The sequence below is a fragment of the Puma concolor genome, chromosome A2 (assembly GCF_028749965.1).
Source record: "Puma concolor isolate L17-30 chromosome A2, mPumCon1.1.hap2, whole genome shotgun sequence".
Taxonomy (NCBI): Eukaryota; Metazoa; Chordata; class Mammalia; order Carnivora; family Felidae; genus Puma; species Puma concolor.
Window position 1 is genome coordinate 60,124,273 of NC_141668.1, and position 15,920 is coordinate 60,140,192.

The window sequence follows — 15,920 nt, forward strand, 5'->3', positions numbered from 1 at the left end:
TCATCGGTTTCTTCCAAAGACAAGAATATGTAAAAAAAAAAAAAAAAAAAAGTTCCAAAAAAGAGTAATCTTACAGCAGAGAAAACTGACCACCACTGTCTCAGCCAGGTGATCAATGGATTCTCCTGAGACTGCACTGTAACATTCAACAAGAAGGATCAGAGATTATGGAAGACAGGTGTCCAGTTTACGTTGTTGCTTCTAAGTGTAGCCATGCTCAGATACCCATGCTTCCCTCCCTAACCACAGCTCAGCCACCGCTTCTCAGGAAAGCATGAGTTTCACTAGTGATGGAGCAAATCCAAACTGATAGATACTGAGAATGAGAACTGGGGCAGAGTGTGAAATTTTCTCTTTCAAAATCTGGCTTTGACCCTGTGATTGGTAGAGAGTCAGCCCTGTGTTGTCTGTTGGATGTCACAGCATGCCTCACCTGCCAGCTTCCTCAGCAGCATCATAAGAATTTGTCCGTGAAAACCCAGTTCAGAGGTCAACAACTAAGCAAATGTCTCTCAAAATGAAAGGGAACTGAGGGGGAGAATTTGCTCCTTTTCTTGGCTTTAGAGAATGTGGCCCCAGAGAATTATGTTATCAAGTTTCATAAACTTGTTTTGTTTGGGGAAACAGGATAGTGGCTTTATTCATTTTATAGTGTTGTTGTTTAAAAATTAACACAAATGGGTGTAAGCTTAGAACAACGTAAGTTTACTCTCTTACAGTTTGAAAGGTCACAAGTCCAAAATCAGTTTCAGAGTTCACTGGGCTACAAACAAGGTGTTGGCAAACCCGAGTTCTTTCTAGAGACTCTGTGACAAAGCATTTCCTTACCTTTCTAGCGTCTGGAAGGCTAGCACGCTGCATTCGTGGCTCAAGGCTGCCTTTCTGCGTCAAAACCAGCAACAGTAGGCTGAGGGTTTTCCACGCTGCCCTCCGGGATTCTCTGCAGCTGGGGAAGATCTGCTTTAAAGAACGTCTGTGATTGGATTGGACCCACCTGGGTAATGCAGGGTACACTCACCATTTTAAGATTCCTAACTTCAAACACATGTGCAAAGTCTCTTTGTCATGGAAAACAACATCTCTGAGAATGAGAGCACAGGCATCTTTGGGGGCCATCTGCCCCGCCAGAGAAGTGCAGATTCCCATGTATCTGCACTTACTCACAGATGATTAGCTCCCACAGACATCCCAAAACATATGATCTCCCAAACTGATCTCCCACCAAATGCATTTCTTCCTCGACTGGGGATATGCCCATCCAACAACTTAAGCTTGAAGCTCAAGAATATTTTTCTGCAATCCTTCAGCAGATTGTTAGATCTGCTCATTTTATTTCCTGAGTATGTCTTCAATCTATCCCTGCCCTGCACCTCTCCTACCATTACCTCAAAATGGTAGTACCTGAAAACAAAGTGCTTCTTGATTAATGGGGTCGGGCCTGTTGCCATTTGCTGGAGCTACTGATTTCTGCCTTGATGGAATTTACAGACAAGCCTGGCAGACGCGCATTAAACAAATAAACATGCATAGTAAATGTTCCAGAGGAGGACATTCCTGATCCTTCTGGTCAAGTGCCCCTGGTGAAGTTTTCAAAACCTGAGGTTAAAAATTTCCAAATTTTCTAGAAAGAGGCCATCTAGATGACTAACGTCACATATTTGCATGTCACCCTTGCGCAGGGACCATGCTAATCTCCGTGTTGTTCTAATTTTAGTACATGTCCTGCTGAAGTAAGCACAAGCTGACTAAAATGCAGTCAAAAGTACCTATGCGGGTATCTGATTCTGCAATATAAATATGGAAAAAAAGGACAAAATTATGAGGTAAATATGGCAATTTACTTTGTTTTAAATATAATTTATTGTCAAATTGGCTAACATATAATGTGTAAAGCATGCTCTTGGTTTTGGGGGTAGATTCCCGTGGTTCATCACTCGCATGCAACACCCAGTGTTCATCCCAACAAGTGGCCTCCTCTATGACCGTCACCCCTTTTCCTCTCTCCCCCAATCCCCCATCAACCCTCAGATTGTTCTCTGTATTTAAGAATCTCTTATAGTTTGTCTTCCTCCCTCTCTGTAACTATTTTTTTTCCCCTTCCCTTCCCTCAAGGTCTTCTGTTAAGTTTCTCAAGATGCACATATGAGCAAAAACATATGGTATCTGTCTTTCTCCGACTGACTTATTTCACTCAGCATAATACCTTCCAGTTCCATCCACATTGTTGCAAATGTCATGATTTCATTCTTTCTCATTATGGCAATTTACCTTTAATAAAATCAGGCTACGATGGATTTTTGAGCTCATCTTGACTAATGGTTGTCCAAATGAAGTTAACTTTCTGACTAGATATAATGAATCAGGCATTAGATATAATCCCACACTAGATAAAATGCATCAGAATGCCTGAGGTTAGGTCTGGCGATATGAATTCTAAACAAGTAGCCCATGAGCTGTACACATTAACAATAGGAAATTATTAAACCAATTTCAACTCACCAATACTCTGTTCCATTTCCAGCTTCTCTAGTCTGTCCACATTTCTCAGCTGTTGACCTCTTTTTATCCTCAAAGCCAGGAAAGCCAGGAAAGCCAGGAACATCAGGTGGGATCCTCAACCTGCATCTCTCTGATTGTCCTTCTGTGGACACATCTTGCTCTGCCTGGAGCCAGGAAAATTTCTCTGCTTTGAAAGACACAAGTGATTAGATTCGTTCCACCTGGGAAACCCAGATTACTCTCATTGTTTCAGGATCCTTCAAATTAAACACCTCTGTAAAATCCCTTAAACCATGTAAAGCAACAGAATCAAAAGTTCCAGGGATTAGGAAATCGACATCTTCAATGGGAGAGGGACATAATTCCTCCTACCACAATACACATTGTGTACTGGGAGCCCTCCTTTTTTATTGAAGTATAGTTTATATATAATGTTATATTAATTTCAAGTGTACAACATGGTGATTCACCATGTTATTGAGAGCCCTTTCTTAGCTGCTGTACATGACGCACTGTATTAATCATTAAGTATTAAGCATTGAGCATTTTACCCAAGTGGAAACAAGAGTACACAGAAAACTTCCAGGAGACATACTAAAAAGAGTTTTTCCTACTCAACTTTTGATCCAAACTGGAGTCTTAAATTCAAAGGGAGAAGCTGTGTCTTCCAATATTCTACACAGGTCTCCATTTGACCTATAATACTAATATGTGTTTAACTGGATATAAAAATTAAATGGCCAATAGTTTAATATTCTTAAGGGAGCTTCCTATGGCTATAGGATCGTAAAGTGTTGTTTTAGTAAGTCCTTGAATTAGGATTCTCCAGAGAAATAGAGCCAATGGGATATGTAGAATACAGAAAGAGATTTATTATGAGGGATTGGCTCACACTTCTGAAGGTTGAGTAGTCCCATGATATGCTGCCAGCATGCTGGAAGTCTAGGACAACTAGTGGTGTAGATCCAATCCAAACCCAAAGGCCTGAGAACCAGAGGAGCCAGTGGTATAAATTCCAAAGCAAACCTGAAGGCCAAAGAAATTGGAGCACTAAAGTCTGAGGGCAGGAGAAGATGATGTCCCAAATTAAGCAGAGAGCAAATTAACCCAACACCTTTTTGTTCTAGTCAGGCCCTCCATAGACTGGATGATGCCCACCCACATTGGTGAGGGTGGGTCTTTATTCAGTCTACCAATTCAAATGTTAATCTCTTCCAGACAACACACACTGAAATAATATTTTACCTGTTCTCTGAACATCCCTTAGCCCAGCCAAGTGGACACAAAAAAGTAACCACTGTTACCAAATGTCTGTGGCGTATTTGAGTGTCATAGAGATAAAAGTTTGGATTAGAGAACACATCTCTCATTTGGATTACCATCCTTGTACATATATCATGCTAGCCTCAACACAAAATCAAACATGAAGACTTGAAGGCATAGTCCACAATCCTTATTTTAACACAGTCTCCTAAAGTAAATTGCCGTCAGCTTTTAATTTGAGACCTACTTGCTCATATTCTAGTTGTGATATATACCTTTGTAGTTCAGTGGCAAGTTTAGGAACTCACTAAGGAATTACGGATTGAAGCAAAGGAGGCGTTGAACTTGAGATGTTGAAATTTTTGGAGAGAGGACAGTTTGTAGTATACATTACAAGTAAAAGAAATAAAAGACAAATGAATTATGAACTGCTTTATTGTCGAACTGACCACAGTTCCTTTAGGCAAGAAGTGACTCCTGCCACTTTGAAAAGGAAGATGCCATAATCAAAGCTATATAAATGGCAATACAACAAGGTATTAACTCCCCAAAGGAGAGCACACTCCTTGTTTGTACAAACTGATAGCCCTCCACTCAGAAAACTCCACAATGACATACCGTTTTCATCACACATACCTACTCAGAGATTAACAAATCCAGTACAGATGTCCATTTGTGGAAAGATGTTCATACATTTCATTCAAACTTATCTGCCTACTGTTAAGACTAAAGAGATCTCTCTTGATTGGTTTCTGCTGGAAGCTTTGTGAGGCAAGCACAAAGCAGCGTGTAACTACACTTACTATAACCCTTGAGCACCGGAGTGAATTAAATTTGTATCAGGAAGGATTAAAACAGAGATACTTTTTTTTTTTTTAACGTTTATTTATTTTTGGGACAGAGAGAGACAGAGCATGAACGGGGGAGGGGCAGAGAGAGAGGGAGACACAGAATCGGAAACAGGCTCCAGGCTCTGAGCCATCAGCCCAGAGCCCGACGCGGGGCTCGAACTCACGGACCGCGAGATCGTGACCTGACTGAAGTCGGACGCTTAACCGACTGCGCCACCCAGGCGCCCCAAAACAGAGATACTTTTTAAATGATGAGGTATTCTGAAATACAGGGTCATGTTCCAAAAAATGATTGGGCTGAGCCCATAATTGGACATTTTACTACATAAAGATCTCCATAAAAGGATGGGTGAAGGAAGTCTATGGTCACGCCAATCCCATTTTGTTACAAATCTCTCTAAATCTACTCGAAGTCATTTAAAGTGTATTTGAAAGGAGGACATGATAGTCTTGCCTATTAAACAAGATACCAGAAATGTTCTCCCACATACATTTCTTGGTTAAAGCTCAGATGTGTTTCCCAGAGGTGACTGTATCATCAAAGAATGCTTTTAGTGGCTTCTCACAGAGCTCATAAAGGAATTCTGAATGTTGAACAAGCTGTGATAAAACAGTAGCAACAGAGGGTGTCAAACATCAGGCACAGTTTAACAAGGAGACTTGGCTCCTGTTACCAAAATGATTCTGTTTACACAACAATTGATCAAGGCTTTGTAATTCATACACCTCAGCAGGCATCCTTTTTTCCCTGTTCTTTTCCTTTTTCTTTTCTTTCTCTTTCTTCTCTTCTCTTCTCTTCTCTTCTCTTCTCTTCTCTTCTCTTCTCTTCTCTTCTCTTCTCTTCTCTTCTGTTCCCGTCTCTTTTCTTTTCTTCTGATTCACAGAGGAGTAGTGGAAAACTTTCTGTCTCCCCATGACCCCACCCTTCACATGACATATAGCCATAAAAAGTGTCATGTAGCTTATTACAAAGAAAAAATAAATAAAATCTCAAAAGATGAAATTGCGCAGAGCTGGGTAGTGGTTAGAGAAGGGAAGACAAAGATCACATAGTAAACTTACCTACCACAAACCTTCAACAGCACACAGATGCCTGTGAATTTGGCATCTCCATCCCTAATGTTTAAGGTGTTTGAATATATTCTCCTGGCTGCTCTTAAACATCTGTAGTCCTATCACCTCCATGGTCCACAAAGCGAAGTAGCTATTTTTCCTCTCATTAGTTTGTTTCTACGTAACTGTTTTTTTGTCACTTTTACCATCATTCTTCCCAGGCTAGACACCTTGAAACCATCTTTTACATCAAGGCAAAATATGTAAAGGATGCTCAGTTTCTCTTAGCTGTTGTTCAAAGTTTCATAGTGTAGGCACATTCCAGAAGCTTAAACACATCTTGATGGAGCTTGAGGTAGGGAACCAACCTGGGGAAAGACTCCCATTTTTAAAATCAATCATTAAAAACTTCACAATAAAGTTACAAAATAACTGGAATATTTAGAGGTGGTGAAAGAGGACTTCGACAACCACCAGTTTGACCTCAGTCTATACCATCTAATAGATGAAGTTCTTCTTTCCAGCTCATCTCTTAACCCAGGCAATAGACCCTATGGATAAAGCACCTCCTGATGGGAACCAAAACTAGACCATTAAGTGTAAGGACTGCCCTGAACCAGCAAGACCCCCGTGACTGACCCCAAGACAATGATCATTTTGACATTTGCTGCTTACCTGCCTATACCCACCGACTTTTGTGACACATTTTCCTTATATAAACCGCAAGGTATTTTGGCACTTTGGAGACAGTCTGCGAGAAGTTAGTCCTCTGTCTTACCCTTGTTGGCCCCACTGATATAAATTCCTTTCTGGTTTCACCACCAGCTGGTTTTCCTGCCTTTGTATTTTCTTAGTGGTGAGTGGCCAAACCTGGTCTGTTTGGGACCCCTGGAGACAGAAGTTCTTGCACTCCTGTGCCTCAGCTACAGTGGTTGGGAAGTGACAACAAAAATTATCAATAGCCATTTTACTGATGGTGCTTTGTGATGTCAATATTCTTCATACATGTAACTATTATTTAAATGAAACGCATCCAAGGGCACCTGGGTGGCTCAGTCATTGGAGCATCTGACTTCAGTTCAGGTCATGATCTCATAGTTCATGAGTTCGATCCCTTCATTGGGCTCACTGCTGTCAGTGCAGAGCCCACTTTGGATCCTCTATCCCCCTCTCTGTCTGTCTCTTCCCTGCTCATGCTCTCTCTCTCTCTCTGAAAAATGAATAAACGTTAAAAAAAAAACAAATAAAACCCCTCCAACAGTTGTTTCCCCCAATAATCTATATTCCTCTGAAGATCTAACAAAAATCTTTAGTATAATTGCAATAATCAAGCAGTTTCAAGATATCTATCTGTATTCTTTACTCACATAAATCTGTTTTTTCTGAGGTGCAGTCCTCCAAGAAATGCCTTGCTGGCCAACAACATAGCAGGAAGAGAACAATTTTATCATTCCTTTCTAGCCATCATCTTCATTCATGGTTCTGACATTTTCCCATTCCTCTGAGATTTGCACCCGTGGTGCCATTCCAATCAGGGGGAAGCTGGCAGCATGGGTAGTGAAAGAATTCACCCAATGCAGAACAAAGGAGATATAGAAGTTTATTGAATATGCTGCAAGGGAGAATCAGGCAGGACAGCAAAGGAGAGACTGTCTGCCACAAGGCGGTAGTGAGGGGCTCTAGTTACAGGGTGGAGTGAGGGAGTATGGGGATAAACGGAATTTTCCCTTTTTTGGTAACTGTACCTGATTGTAAGTAGGCCACTGTTTAGTTTGGGTCTATGGTCATTTCAAGGTAGGTCACTTCATGCACCTGTTTGTATTCAGCTTGCTGGTCACTTTTGCCTTGCTCAAGTTTCCATTGCTCAAGCCTGTTGCCTAAAAGCAGCCTCTACAGCACCCATTTAGATGACTTGATTTTTGTTCCAAGGTATACGTGTTGTTGCACTGCCCTTGAGAACGGGGCAAGTGAAAATGGCCTAAACTTTTACACAACAAAGTGAAACAACTGTGTGGCTTAAGTATACCTGAAGATAAACAGATGGACAAATTGCTCTCTCCGTATTTCTTTGGTTCTATTGATTGGATGAAATTATTAATATTATCAGAGATATTTAATACCAAATTATGAGACCTATGCCAGAAAATTAAAAGCATTAGTTCTCCAAGAATGAATTCAATAATTCAGTTTGTTTCTAGCAAATAGACATAATTCCCCCTCTTTGGGGAAGACTAGCACAGCCCCCCACATAGATTGACATATATTACCTTGGGTGAGGGGCAGAAGGTGAAGTTTAAGCCTATGGTGAAGCAAGAGGTTGACCATGAAGAGAAACATCTCTTTTACCCAATAGAGGAACAAAGCAAGAAAAAAAAAGTTGAAAACAGAGAGTGTTTTAACAGATTTGCAATTTAATATCTGGTTTTGTTTATTTTCCATACTATGTCCTTAATCCGATGATCTCTTCTCACAGCACAAATTGAATGCTATCTCCAAAAATGCAACACAACAAATATCACCATTCACACTTTTCCAAGACATCCTAATGCTGATTCTTTCAAGACAATTTAGATTCATTCTATGGAAAAGAAAGGACTTTTGTTTAACTCTCTTTACCTAGAAAGATGTATTCAGATAAAATTGTTCCTTGGCATTCCATAGATGACGGTCAAAAAGTTTTCTAGAATTTATGCCTTATTTAGTTCCTATGTCATCAGAGGCCTTGTACACTGCAAAAAGTCAAGAACTAAAGAGCCACATAAAATTGCATCTGGGTGGTAGATTCCAGGATGTTAAGAAACAAAATCAACAGAATGTCACTATCATACTGCAACCATACCCAAACCCATACATGTCTCATAATCCCAGGGAGACCCAACCTTCATTGTCACTGTACATATTGCATTCATGCCAGGATTGCAACTATAGCACGCACGTGGAAACATCTACCATGCAAGCCGGCACTACTATATATATTCCTTCTCTAATGCTGAAACTGGAAAAAACAAAAAATCAAAAATAAGGCCTAGAAGTATTCAAATGGGCATCAGTGGGACACAAACAATTTAATTCAATTCAAAGCAAACTTCAGCTCCTTTTGCTCTGATGTTTTGGCTCTTTTAGTTCCTTAAAACTACTGACCTTCCCACACTTGACAATGAACTAAGACTGAACTTCCACCCACTCAAATTCCTTTTCTTCCTGCATTTTGACGCATGGTCTAAATCCTAGTACCCAGTAAATGATTCCTCCCTTCCTCTTTAGTATCACCAACTTCTGCTTAATGCTTCATGAGATACTACCATCTGATCAGATTTGGAGTCTGTTGAACAAAATGAAATTAAGCAGTATGTGAAGGTGGGGGCAATGGAGCAAATGAATCGTGAAATACTGAATGACTACCATTTGTTTAGGACCCTATTAGATCTGGTGATGCTGCTATGAATGATCCCTGTACTCAGCTTGGAATCTAACTGAGGAGACTAGACTAACAAACACATAAGAGGAGAAAGGGAGACAGCCTAGTCATGAGCCAAAGCGTGCAGTCCAGAGTTGCCGTGCTAGAAAGGTTCAAAGGAAGAGTGTCAATGGAGTCTATAGAAAAGGGATATAACACAATAGACCAGCGAAAATTAGGTAAGGAAGACAAGAAAGATTCAGATAGGTAAAAAGAAAATGGACACGCATTCCAAGCAACATGAATAGGACGAATAAAGGCAAAGACACGAGGAGGATGATAGTGAGATCACACTAAGAAAATGTGTGTATGTCACCATGTTGCCAAAGGAGAGGGAATCTGCATAGTGGTTACAAGTGAGCTGAAATATACAAGGAGAGGCCTGGCTCTTGATAAAATTTTGGTTTGGAGAAAATAGAAGGCTACTTTAGGCTAATGAACAGATGTATTAGGATAACAGGATCCCATGTTTCAGAAAAAACCCATAATCTTAGTCGTTTGACATAATAAACATTTATTTCTTGGGGTGCCTGGGTGGCTCAGTCAGTTAAGCGTCCGACTTTGGCTCAGGTCATGATCTCACAGTTTGTGAGTTCGAGTCCCGCGTCAGGCTCTGTGCTGACAGCTCGGAGCCTGGAGCCTGGTTTGGATTCTGTGTCTCCTTCTCTCTGTGCCCCTCCCCAACTTGTGCTCTGTCCCTCTATGTCTCTCAAAAAATAAATAAATGTAAAAAAAATAAAATAAAATAAAAAATAAATAAATACATAAATAAATAATAAACATTTATTTCTTACTTACAGGCAATCCAAACCAGGTGTTTCTGACTGGAGAAAATTTGTGCTGGGGTTGATTAAAGAAATGGCATCATAGCTCATATATAGCTTTCTACCAACGTATATATCTTATAAATTCACTCAGCAAACATCTTTTAAGTACCTACTATATACTAGGCACTACGCTTGACTGACACTGGAAATACTGACTGGGGCAAAAGACATGGTCCCTGCCCTTGATAGCCCTCAGCTGCTGAGGAAACCAGACAACAAGAAAACAAATGAGTATTACATCGTCTGCTGTGGACCACAAAGGAAGGAAGTATTTCACAGATTGTGGAAGCACAGAGCTCAAATTAGAGCTCTGTAGTGAGAGTTACATGACTGTCCAGTGGGAACACTTGCTCTAGTAAATGCTTGAAATAAACATTGTAAATCCCCTGCGTTCAATAGAAAAACACCTGACTTTTATCAGTTGATTCTTATTAGCTACAAAGGTACCCGCCATGCCACTATTCTCCAAATTTGGGTGTTTATTTTTCTGTGTCTTCTTGTGGCATTACAAGCATATCCTCTTTTTTAAATTTTTTTAATGTTTATTTATATTTGAGAGGGAAGGGTGGGGGTGGGGGGGAAAGCTTGAGCAGGGGAGGGACAGAGAGGCAGAGACAGAATCCAAAGCAGGTTCCAGGCTCCCAGCTGCGAGCTGTCAGCACACAGCCCAACGCAGGGCTCAAACACGACCTGAGCCAAAGTCGGACACTTAACCGACTGAAGCACCCAGGCAGCCCAAGCATATCCTATTTTTGATGGCCACTCCTGGACGAAACATCATCACTTTTACACAGGTAAACATCACTTTTACACAAGGAGACAGAGGTTCTTGTTCTAACTCTCCCAGTGACTAGGTGTGTTTGTCTTGAAGACTCATCAGGGCTTTAGTTTTCTCCTTATACGAAAATCTACCAAGTCCCTTCCAGCTCCAGCTTGAAATACATACTTCTAATGTTCCAATCAAAATTTCATTTCTTCTCAGAACATTTCTTCTCAGAACAGTGTATTTGACACCGTCATGCTATTTACATAGTTACGTAGAAGCAGTAGAGTGCACTGGCTTCCGGTGTGAGATTTGAAGTCACTCTGACTCGGTTCAAATCCTGCAAAATACTCCTTTCAGCTGTGTGGGCAAAGTAGTAAACCTCTCTGTGTATTAGTTTCTGTGAAGTGGAGATAATAGGACTTATGTCGTTTGGTTGATATCAAGATTAAATAAGCTAATTTACAGAGGCCCAAACCTTCTCTGTTCCCAGACCTCTGTAAGAGGTCTATTTATGTCTTCATAATTCTTTTTGCTGTGTCCACAGGCCAAATGACATAGTGAATAGTTTTACTTCTTAAGTAACTACGTCCAAACAACCAACAAGTATTTGTGTCCTAGCAACTTACAGCAATAGCCAATGGAAAATATAGAGCATATTACATTTTTTAAATGGTAGTGCAAAGATAAAACATTATTGCAAGAAATATATGTGATCCAAGTTTGAATCTGCAAAATAGTTTGAACTCGAAGTTACCACAGTATCCAACACGTATCAAGTACCCCAACATCTCTCTTAAGAATTTGAAATTCCTCAGAGCCCCAATCAGTTTGCTACAATGATCCACTGGTACAAATTTATTTAAAGCATGTAGAACAGTGCCTGGCACTTACCAGCATTCAACAAATGTTGGCTACTTGTCAATTTTTTCCCTGATTCAAACAACTTAAGAGGTAAGTTTAAGTTTTATTACAACTATCTTGAGATTAGGAAACTGAGCTTCCAGAAGGTCAAGTATTTCACCCAATGACACAAGGAAGTGGAGAAAACAGAATTTTTATTAAGGTTTACCTGGAGCCAAAGCCTATTTAAACTCTTTCCAATATTTCATACTGCTTTCTTTCAGTTCAATACCTAGCTATCCTGATACATATTAAACTTCATTATGCCCTATCAACAGATTTAAATTCGTATGTTAAATCACGTAACATTTCAAACAGAAGAGCACAAAAGATAATATCAAACTGGTACCAAAATTTTACAGGTGTGAGTATTTTGCCATATTTGTTTCAATTTTTGTTTTTCACTAGGTAGGCCTCACACCCAACATGGGGCTTCAACTCAAGACCCTGACATCAGAAGTCACATGCTCCACCGACTGAGCCAACCAGGCACCCCAATGAAACAAATAAAGCTATGCTCTAACTTACCAGCCTCTATCTATTCCATCTTTATTCCTCCCTTCTCAGATGGAACCACTGTTCTGAAGCTGATAACATCGCTGTGCACATTTTTTTCTCTCATATACATATACATGCATGATGTATGATGTATGCATGATGTATGCGTGATGTCTATCAACGATGCATATTCTGAAAGGCTGAGATCTATGTTTATGTTTACTTTTCACTGTAGTGTCCCCCATGCCTAGAACAGAGCCTAACACCTGGGGGGAACTCTATAGATTTTTTGAATGATTAAACTGCAGAAATGTTGTTCACATTCTTAAATGAATATAAACATTACCACATTATGTATTCTCTTGCAATTTGCTCTGTTCCAACATTATATTGTTGAGATCAATCATATTGATATGTGTAAATCTAGTTCAATCATCTTAACTGCTATGTGGTATTCCATTTTATGAATAGACAGCATATAATCTGTTTCCCCAAGGACATGTAGATTTTACTGTATTAAAACACACTGCATTAAACATCATTGTACAAATTATAGTAGTATTGAGATATTTTCTCATATTCATCAGGTTGATAACATTTACTATAAGGAAAAATCTAAGTATTGGTGGTAACTGTTATACATTGCTGGTGGGAGCTTGGCAAGACTTAGTTAAATTCGAGATACTTAGATCCCATGATCTAGCAATACCACTCCTAGGTATAGGTTGACAAGGACCAGAGTACAAGCATGTGCAAGCTCAATACTTTTAACAATAAAAGTTACTTTCTATTTTCTCTTGTTTTTGTTATGTATGAATGCATAGCAAATTTACCCCAAAAATTAGTGGCTAAAGAGAGCCATTTCATAATCATCATGAATCCTACGGATCAGTGATTGAGTAAACAAATGGTGGGGACAGCTGTATCTGCACCATGATGAGGCCTCAGCTGGAAGGAATTTAAGCCTAGTGGAAATCATCTGGAAATATCTTTATTCACATGCCTGATAGTTAATGCTGGCTGTTATCAGGAACCTCAGCTGGAGCTCTTTAGATAATCTAAATGTGGTGTCTTCATTTGGCCTGGGCTTCCTCACAGCATGGTGGCCTCAACCACCTGCTATGGAGGCTCCAAGTCCCACAGCAGATTGTGCCGAGAGGACCATGTGGAAACCATACCATTTTTTTTTGGTGATCTACTCTCAGAGGCCACATGACATTCCTTTGACCACAGTCACTGGCCCACCCATATTAAAGCATTTCCACTGTAGACATGGGCCTGCACAGAGTTAAGCACTTCTAGCATAGACACACGCCCCACAGACTGAAACAGAATGATAGGCCTCATCTCTCAATGGGAGGAGTAGCAAAGAACTGAAGGGACGAGAAACACTGTTGTAGCCATTTTTGGAAAAAAAATAACATCTGCTACATCTCTTCTGCCCTCTTCCTCACTCCCCCTCTCTTTTTTTCCATTTCCATTATGTTCCCTGAAAATATTAGGCATTTGGGCCTCTGTAAAAATCTGTATGTCATATATAACTTCTAGCTCATGCCATCTTTTATGATCACAATTTCCAAGTATGAAATAGTATTTTTATCAGCCTTTGCCACCACATACTATGTCAACTTATTTCCCTAAATGGTTTTGTTCTTGAATGATAAACAAGTGAAGCAAGCATTTACTTGCAGTATTCCTGCAGGCCTTGACCTGTTGTGCTAGACATAATTACCTTTCATGTTTTAGCCTTCTTGTGTCTGTAGTAGGTTCTGCTCTTGTTAGAAAGAGCTAGATAAAATTAATATTTGTTCCATTACTATTTTGCTATTGTTTGGTAGAAAACACATCTCATGACTTATGTTTCATACTTCTCCTATTTGTAGTCAATGTATGTATGACGTTCTGAATCACTCTACATGTTCTAGACAATCTTAGCATTTTCTTTTGTATTCTATTTTAGACTTTATGTATCAGCACATTGCCTTCTGAAATAAATTGTTAGCCTCTCAACCTAAAAATTACATTGGCGTCTTTAAACATCATCTCAGGAAATCCTTGTTCTTCTAAAATAAATTTGCCTTTCTTTAGGGATTTCCCCATGGTCTGCGGTATATTCAAACGCCCTATATAACCTTAGGGATTTTCCAACCTCATGAGTGGGTCTGATACTCAGAAATTAAAAATTTTATTTATGTGTGGCACTCAATATCTTTTTTTCTTTTCTATTTTCTAGATCATCTAAGATGTTCAGGGCTTTACTTGATACTAAATTTTAGAAATAGCCTTTGGCCTAATTAATGGAATATCCATTTTCTTTTTCTTCTTACCCTGTCAAGTCCCTGAATCTACTGTATAGCATTTGCTAATATTTATTCATCTCAGTGACCACATTTTGTTTTTAACAAAATATAGCAACTCTAAAGATTCTGTGAAAACAACATTTAAAGAGTAAAAAAGAAAGGTGATGGAAAAAAGAAGGAAGCAAATGGCAAAAGTGTTGAAATGAAAGATTGATTGAATTGTCTACCTCTTTCAGTTGGGCAATGAGAGCTTCTCTTTCTCCTCTCCAAACATTCTACTCCAGCTGCAGCAACTTCTCTGCATTTCCCTCTGTCTCTGTACATACAGATTATAATGTAGAACGATTATGATCATTCTTAGATGACTGATCTTCCCCTTCTGAAGAAATCTTACTCTTGGTCCAAATGTTATTTTCCCTGTATCAAATCATGGTTTCTGTTCTGTTTCAAGCGTACAGTTATTTTCATGTCATACCGAACAGCTAATTCTGTGTTGATCTCTCCCACAGAGTTCCTCAGAGCTGGACCCATGTTTACTCATTTCTGTAACCCTAGTACCAGACAAATATTTGTTTAACCAGTGTATAATACATGACTAAATGTATGACCTTAATAAGTGACTTAGCCTATGTGTGCTTTCCATGTTATAAAATGGAAATGATAATAGTATTTAATTTAAAAGGCTGTTTTGAGGATTAAATGAAAAAATCCATGTCGAACACAATGCCTGACACATAATTCATGTTCAGTAAATACCAGGCTGTTGTTGTGATATAGATTTTTGAAAAATATTGCATTAATTACCAATATCCTATAATTATAAGTGGTCATGAAAATGTTTCATTTTCTAAGTTTTTAAAAAAAATTTCCAGATGGTCTAAACTCCAATGTTAAACAAGTAGACGTGTTTACCACTACAATGAAATATCATTCAATAGAAAGACTCTGTGAAGGGTCTCTCTTTCTGTAAAAAAAAAAAAAAAAAAAAAAAAATGCCGATTTGCTATATGACATCATAAAGTGCCTACAGGGAAAAAATATCAGAAGGACTGCTAATACTTCTGGCCATCAATGTATGCTCTGTTTGACTCTGGGATCTAACATGTCTTTCTTGGTAGCTCTTTTATCAGTTCTCCTTTATCATGCAAATCATCAGATGTATTTCATGGTTTAAATTTTTTACATTAAAAAATCAGAATAGATTAATTTACCGATAGTAGCTGTTTTTACTACAGACAACTTTCATGAATAAATAAAGCTTATGAGATACAGGCCTTGACCTGTTGTTGCTCGTTCTAAGAACAGAGCATGCTTTGATGAGAACATTTCTTAAAAATAACAAAGGAATTAGAGATTCTGAAAAGTTGGCCTCCAGCTTTGTTTTCTAAATTGTTAAAAAGTGGAATGGGGGAACAAGATCCATGCATATAAAACAGATGCAGATTTTAGCCAGTGGATTTGAAAGAAGTGAGTTTTACTCTTTAACTATTTTCTAAATAATAGATG

At 39.0% G+C, this 15,920-nt stretch overlaps 1 non-coding gene across 1 annotated transcript; it reads right to left on the reverse strand.

The window, feature by feature from the left end:
• Positions 1-1,634: 1,634 nt before the first annotated feature.
• On the reverse strand, positions 1,635-1,738 carry LOC112867082 (U6 spliceosomal RNA). The gene has a single exon (XR_003224151.1). It is a non-coding gene; the product is annotated as a U6 spliceosomal RNA (small nuclear RNA).
• Between the last annotated feature and the right edge of the window lie 14,182 nt (positions 1,739-15,920).